Consider the following 8468-nt stretch of genomic DNA (forward strand, 5'->3'; position numbering starts at 1 on the left):
AAACCTCAATGAGGAAAAACCATGATGGGATTTGTGACCCACAATATCAGTTCATTGGCCATATAAAAAGATATTATATATAATAGGGGCTTGCACTTGCAGGAAGGCACACTGCCTAGAGCATACTGCTCATCACTAAAGAGCCTCACTGGCTACAAGTTTTTTGCCAAAGTAGATTACTGACAATGAACTCAAGAATGCATCTTCTATGCCAAATAGAGTTCTGGTTTTGGTTCTGCTCTATATCGATTCATAAACTCTGAATTGCTACTGGTATCTCTTCTCCTCTAAGAATTCTTTCCAATCTATCTATAGATCATTGCATGATATAGAATTCACATATAAAATGATCTCCATACATATATTTTTCATCATACAGTTATGCTATATTCTCCTATATCCACACATATCATATATCTTACTCCATTACAAAAATAACCCAGCAGACTGACATATATACTTATTACAAATGATATGCCTTATGTCAGCTTACAATACATTTACAAAAATATTAGCCTTGACAATATTAATTACAAAATGATTTAAGTAAATCCTCCTTTATGTCAGCTTCCAAAGAAGTATTGATGTCGGTGCTAGTGTCGGTGCTGGTGTAGCCCTGAATTCTCCAAAGCCAGCATCTACCTGTATATGCTTCCTAGTGCAATTTTATGACTTCCATCATATCTTGTTTCCATCTATGACAACAAAATTAATTCAATGAGTGTCAATTGCCAACAATCTCCCCCTTTGGCATTGATGGCAACACACATGTGAAAAATCGATTCTCTATCGATATGCTCCCCCTGAGCTATATACTCCATTTGAAATGTGTGCCCTAATGTTTTTCACATATTAACATACTCCCCCTTTGACATTAATGCCAAAGACTGGGGAAAGAATAAAAGAAATAAAAGAATACTATTAGTTTAGCTGGAGCTTAGTCATCTTCAGGATTTCCAGGTATGCCTTTTGTAATAACTGAAGATATGTATCCCAACCGAATTTGAAGGTATCAGAAATAGATGAAAGTCCACTTAGTAAGAGGGAAAGTGTTTTCTTTTCTTGGATATCTTCCGATGTGGGTTTAGCTATCATATTCATGCACTCTTTCTTGTGAACACCTAATGAATCTAGTCTAGGACTTACCAATCCTCTTAGATCTCTTGCTCTCCTCATGATTTTATCTCTCTCCTTCTCAAAAGAAAAAAATTGGTTCTCCAAGGACAAAATTTGTCCATCAAGAGATGTGATTAGTATATTCAATCCATCAAAAGAGTTAGCAATTTTAGCCATCTTATAATATAACTCCTTCAATCTGCTATCTACATTAGCTGTAAGACTTTCTATTTTACAACACACTCTGTAGATATTTGTACATTGTTTTAAACAAACCTCAATAGGGATAAGTTTGTCCTCAATTTTCTTCTTCCCTATTTCTATAAGATGATCAAAAGTTGTTCTTTTTGTTGTTGTGAAATTGTCCAAAGCCTGTCGATCTGCTATCTGTCTCAGAGATTGAAAATTGTTGGATATGTGTTCTATTAGAGTATTGAGCTTATCAGAAGGGATTTCTCCATCTTCAATCTGACAGTCAGGTAATAATTTGTGCAATACAGAGATTGATTGATCAATTAATCCTTTATCTACAATACCTTCCTTTAGTAATTTTTGAGTAGCCATCATCATTAATTCAGTTGGACTCAACTCTGAGACTAATTTCTTCACAACCTGAGAAGTGTCAATTGCCAAAACCTTTGTTGGGGAATTAGTTTTACCTACCGGTATGGACTTAGTAGCTTTTACCTTGTCTATCTCAACCTCTATTGTATCGGTGGCTTTGCCACTTGGTGCAGAGTCGATTACTGTCAGTGGAGTATTATCCATAGAATTTCTAGTGTCATGTACACTCTCCTTAGCTACTAATTGTGTTTGAGTATCTATAATTACTACCGATTGTGTCAAAACTCGAGTTGAATTTCCCAAAATACCTTTCCCTTTTGATTTGTTAGGAATGGTAGAAGATGTTGCCCTTGCAAATTCTTCTTGAGATGTGGGAAAGTCTGGGTTTTTTTTGAAAGAATTTGGTCCATCCCTTACTTGTCTCATTTACCACCTCATTTACTCTCTCCATCCCAAGGCTTATCTACTAGGATTTACTATTGAATATTGTTCTATTTGGAGTGTCAATACATCTTTTCATTTCCTCATTATTTACAGTACCAAACAATACCAAAAGTGTAACTTCTTTGATTTTCCTATCTCTCTTGACAATTTCAAGTCTCCTAGCCTCAAGTTTATTATACAAGGATAAAGGTATATCCTTCAAAATTTCAATTAAGACTTTCTTATAGATGTCTATATACAACAACATAGCCTCTTCTAATTCACTTTGCTCATTCTCTTATAAATCTTCATAATACTTAGATATATTTTTTAATATTCCATCTTTTGTAATATCATCAATAAGCTTAGCATAGGTCATTGTGGTCTTACCAGTTCCAGTATCATCACCCTCATGCTTTTTGGTTGTGGTTGTCGGTGTGACTAGTTTCCTCTTTTGCATAGGCTTCCTTGTCGATGGTGGAGGTGCAACAGGCTTAGTTACCTTTCTAACAATTCTTCTCCTAGGCTCTGCCTTTTTTTTCTCTACCGGTGGTTTTACCACATTCTTCCTTTGTATCCTTCTGAAAGCCAGAGGTTCATTATCCTCAAGTTCAGAGTTTGAAGTGATAGGGGAAATATGAACTTGTGGCTTCTTCACTTCTGCAGTACCAACCTCTACCGGTTTAGTAGCCTATTTTGATTTAGAGCCCAACTGAGTGTCTATCTTATAAATCACATCTTGTACATATGTAGACATCTTTTCTATTTTCTTCTCTCTTCTCTTCCTGTTAAAACTAGTTTTCACTCCAAGAGCCTTTTCTCTCTCACTTTACCAAAATGTTTTGTCTTTTCATTTAATGGGGCATCTAATAGCATCTTTGCATACAGTTCAAAAATTCTATCATCCACCTCATATCCAAGCTCAGTAACCCAAATTTGCCTAGTTTCAATTGATTCCATTATAGTTTCATCAGTTTTTACAATGAAACAAATATCACTGGAATACTTCTCCATAATGCTCTTTGAAATTCTCTCCCTTTTCGTGATGTTTTCTTGAAAAGTCTTAAAATACCCCCAAAGTTTCTCATCTCTACCTATACCAACACCGGTGATAGCTTCCTTGATCTGCATACCTACCGGTATGTCATGAGCCCAATGATTCTTCCCTATACCGAGTAGCTCATTAAGGAAGTAAAGCATTAAACAAACAATCAAGTTTCCATATCTAAAGGTACCTTTCTTGATTCCTTTGATCTTTCCAAGGTTTAACATCCTCACTCCTCATCCACTCACAAAAATCATATTTCTCATTATTCCTCCGCATCTGATATGCAGCATGAATGCATGAAATAGAAATAGAACTCAATCGGTTGGATTGAGTTACCTTGTAACCTATGATCATGCTTGCAAACTTTATATCCGTGTCGGTGATTGTTCTTATCCTCATTGATCTACTATCAAGTGTAGCACCAGTGAGTTGTTTGACCTCTGTTTTGGAAATTTTCTTGCTAGGTTTTTGTCCGACCCTGGGTAAGCCGATGACAGCTTGAATTGCATCCTTTATGATCATGTAAGGCCTAGCTAGCCAAATAAATTCATTGTGAACCCCGCTCAAAACATATCTGATCAGCTCATCCTTGAATTTCGGTATGTACAGAATGCCAGTTAACCCTAGATCCTCAATTGCTTTCAATTCTAGTTTGATGGTTCCGGAGTCTCCGAGTAGCATTGATTGATACGTGATTTTTATGTCTTTAGTGCCGAAGTCCTTAAGGGTATAGTGAATGTATGCCCTCACATCTTTAACATACATTACACTATCAGTAACCCTAGAGAATGCTCCCACAGAGTCTTCCATTTTAGCAATATCGGGAACCTCCTTAAAGACTAGCCTTAACCTATCCTTGACTTCGACAATGGTGGGATTTGTAATAAAAGTAGGAGTTGAAGATCCAGATGCCATGTCAAAAAAATACCTGAAAATAAATGCTGGTGAAAGATTGATAACTGCTCAAAAGCTTTTCACAATGCTTCTGCTTTCTCTTGTCTTGCCTTTAATTTGTTTTGAATGCTTGAATTCTTATTGAGTGAAACTGAATTCACTTACCCTATTTTATCAGCAAATAAAACCCTAATTTTTTGTAATAAATCCTTCACCAACAACCCTACGGATGTCGGTTTCACATTTATGTGCGGGGTGAACCTTCATCAATGATGAACACAATAGTCCAAATCACTTTCTAGATCTCCTTAGATCTCTTCTAGGGTAATATGCAAAATTTAGCAATGACTTTGCCAACCCCTAAGGCTTATGCCTCAGATACTAGTGGAATTTCTTGTCGGTGGAGGAATACTATGTTCTACCAGTGGAGTTACTGGTATAGATCCATCTCCACTTGGTTCTTCAGATTTTCTAACCCATCTCTAGGTGTGAACTTGTTGTATTTCATCTACCTTCTTCTTTCATTTCTCATTATCTTTATCATTATTAACCGATTGAGTCTTGCTTCTGCAATACTTAGCAATATAACCTATTTTTTTGCATGCATAACATGTAACATTGTTCTTCTGAATTGCTTTGACGTATCTGATATCATTTCTTGACCTCCAATGATTAGCAAAATGTCCAAACTTTCCACATGCATGACATTTAACATTCATTCTGTAATCTTCTGATCTATGACCATATTTCTTACAGTTTGTGCATTGACCGGGAACATAATTGTAGTTTTGATTTGCCTTATTTCTACATTTTTTAGCCATATGCCCAAATTTATTACAAACAAAACATCTATTATTTAATTTATAAGCATTAGGTTGCCTTACCAGTTTCCTCTATTCTGATGAGTTCTGCATATCGGTTGTCAGATCTTCATTTGTAGTATCAGAGCTTTTACCTTGTACAAATCCAAGTCCTCTAGAATCATCAATCTGTCTTTGTCTTTTCAATAAGTCATCCAACTCTGCAAAGGTGATCCTAAACATTTCTTTATACTCACTTGCAGTAGTTAGATCATCTCTCAAATTGGTTACTTGTCTTTCAAGTTCTTGTTCATTGTTCGGGGAGTGTGCCAAATAAGTTCTCAAGAAATTATTCTCATGAGTCAATCTGCCAAATTCATCAGTTTTGTTCCTCAGAGATATAACAAGATTATCTTCCTTCTTCTTTCTATCCTCAATATCTTTTGATAACCTCATAGTCAGATCTTACATTTCATTATTCATGAGCATGTTTACTTGAGTTAGTTTATGACATTGTTCCTTAAAAGCATTTTTCTCCTCATCATCCAGTTGTTGGAAAAGTTCTTTTCTCTTGGCTTGAGCAGATGATAACCTTTCTTCCAGGATAAGAATGAATTCATTTGTAGAATTCAATTCTTCTTGTAATTTCAAGTTCTTCATCCTTTCAACATCATAATCCTCAAGAGCCATCTCAAGTTGCTTCTCCATAGCCATGTTTAAAGATTCTGTTTTCAGGATCTTCCTCAAGTTGTTAAACTTCTTCCTAGGTACCAGGCTCTGATACCAATTGTTGGGATCCAAGAACACTGAGAGGGGGCGGTGAGTCAGTGTTCTGTCGAAATGAACAGTTTTTAACTTTCTAGACCATGCATATATATATCGGTAAACATATAAACATATAACAAGAAGCAAATAAACCATCCATATAAATGAACACCATAATACACAAAATTTATATGTGGAAAATCTCAATGAGGAAAAACCACGGTGGAATTTGTTACCCACAATATCAGTTCACTGGCCATATGAAAAGATATTACATATAATAGGGGCCTACACTTGAAGGAAGGAACACTTCCTAGAGCACCCTTCTCATCACTAAAGAGCCTCACTGGCTACAATCTTTGTGCCACGGTAAATTACTGAAAATGAACTCAAGAATGCATCTTCTATGCCAAATAGAGTTTTGGTTTTGGTTCTACTCTATACCAGTTCATAAACTCTTAACTGCTACTGGTATCTCCTCTCTCCAAGAATTCTTTCCAAGCTATCTATAGATCATTGCATGATATATAATTCACATACAAAATGATCTCCATACATATATTTTGCATCATATAGTTCTTCTATATTCTCCTATATCCACACATATCATATATCTTACTCCATTACAAGAATAACCTAGTAGACTGACCTATATACCTATTACAAATGATATGCCTTATGTCATCTTACAATACATTTACAAAAATGTCGGCCTTGACAATATTAATTATAAAATTATTTAAGTAAATCCTCCTTGATGTCAATTTCCAAAGAAGTATTGATGTCGGTGCTGCTGCCAGTCCCGGTGGTGCCAGTCGGTATCTACTGGTATATGCTTACTAGTGCCAGTTTTTGAATTCCATCATATATTGTTGCCATCAATGACAAAAAAAAGAATCCAATGAGTGTCCATTGCCAATAGAAGGTGTTATAGATGATGAATCTAAAGGAGATGAAGTTGTGTTTATTTCCATTAAAGAGTATAGACTTGTGCCTATTGATTCCAAAAGATGTTTTATTGAGGAGAAAGCTTTGGCTGCAAAGGTAGAAGAGAATGGTGTATGTGTGATTGATAACAGTTGTTCACGTCATATGACTGGTGACAAAATAAAATTTATAAGAATGGAAAGATATGATGGTGGAATAGTAAGATTTGGAGATGACAAAGTCTGTGTAATCTGTGGGAGAGGTTCTATTTATTTTGATCGTACACATAACAATGATAATGTCTTGTATGTTGATGGTTTCAAGCATAATATTTTAAGTATTGGATAGATGGTTGATAAGAGTTATGATCTATAGTTCAAAGATTGTAAATGCAAGATCTTGAATGCCTCTAGTATAGAGATTGCATCTAGAACTAAGACATAAGGTAATATTTTTCATTTGAATGCTAGTGAGAAAAGTTGTTTGATTCCAAAAATAGATGAGAGTTGGTTGTGGCATAGAAGAATGTGTCCTGTAAAATTTTATTCATTGATCAAGATCAGTTCTACACAAGTTGTTAGGGATTTGCCTAAGATTGTTAAACCTGTTAAAACGGTATGTAAGGAATGTCATTTGGGTAAGAAAACAAGGATTTATTTCAAGAGTAAATGTTATACATCTGATGGATTATTAGATCATGTGCATATTGACCTGTATGGACCTACAAATATTAGAAGTGCTCATGGTGATAGATAATTTATGCTAATAATTGATGATTATTCTAGAATGATGTGGGTTCTCTTTTTGAAACAAAAATCAGAAGCATTTGAGAAATTTAAGATATTCAAAGCCATAGTTGAAACTAAGTCCAGATTGAAGCTAAAGTGTTTGAGATCTAATAGAGGTGGAGAATTATGTTCAGGTGAATTCATTTCTTTCTATGAGGTACATGGAATCATAAGACAACTATCTACTCCTAGGACCCCATAACAGAATGGAGTTGTTGAAAGGAAGAACTGTATTGTTTCGGATGCTGAAAGAACCATGTTGATTAAAGGAAATATTCCAAAGGTCTATTGGAGAGAATTTATTAGCACTGTAGTCTATACATCTAACAAAGTTCATATCAAAGGTGATACTGGTAAGAGCCCTTATGAGCTTTGGTTTGGTCATGTTCCTACTGTGAAATATTTCAAAGTTTTTGGTAGCAAATTCTATATCAAGAGAGATGAGGATAGTGGAAAGATTGATGCTAGAAGTGATGAAGGTATCTTTTAAGGATATTCTACAAATAGAAAATCCTATGAATGCTATAATAAGAGACTGAGAAAGATAGTTGAGAGTGCAAATGTGAAGGTGGATGAAAACCTTGGGAAGGAGATCAAAGCTTATGATGATGGTCAACATGTTGTTTTAACTCCTAGTCAGCCTGAAGAGCCTAAGTAGAATGATCTGGTAGAAATTATTAATTTGTATGTTGTTGTTGCTGATGATGATGTGCACGAACTTGACAATCAAAAAAATCAAAAGACTTTGAGGCATGTTGACTAGAAGAAGGTTAGTTGCAGAACAATCAAATTATTGGTGATAAGAATAAAGGTGTGATGACTACAAGAAGGTTAGCTGCAGAAGAAGTATGTTTTATTTCAAAAGTTTAACCTCAAGATGTTGGTGAAGCCTCTAAAGATGATAACTGGATAAGAGCCACGGAAGAAGAGTTAGACTATATTTAAAATAACAACACTTGGGAATTTGTGCATGTATCTAAGGACAAAAATGTTATTGGTACAAAATGGTTTTTTAGGAATAAATTGAATGAAGTCAGTGAAGTAGTCATAAATAAAGTCAGACCAATCTACCAAGGATTTTCATAGCAAGAAAGGATTGATTATGAAGAAAATTTTGCTCCAGTTGCCAGAATTGAAGCTGTT

The sequence above is a fragment of the Cryptomeria japonica genome, chromosome 5, assembly GCF_030272615.1.
Source record: "Cryptomeria japonica chromosome 5, Sugi_1.0, whole genome shotgun sequence".
NCBI classification, from domain to species: Eukaryota; Viridiplantae; Streptophyta; class Pinopsida; order Cupressales; family Cupressaceae; genus Cryptomeria; species Cryptomeria japonica.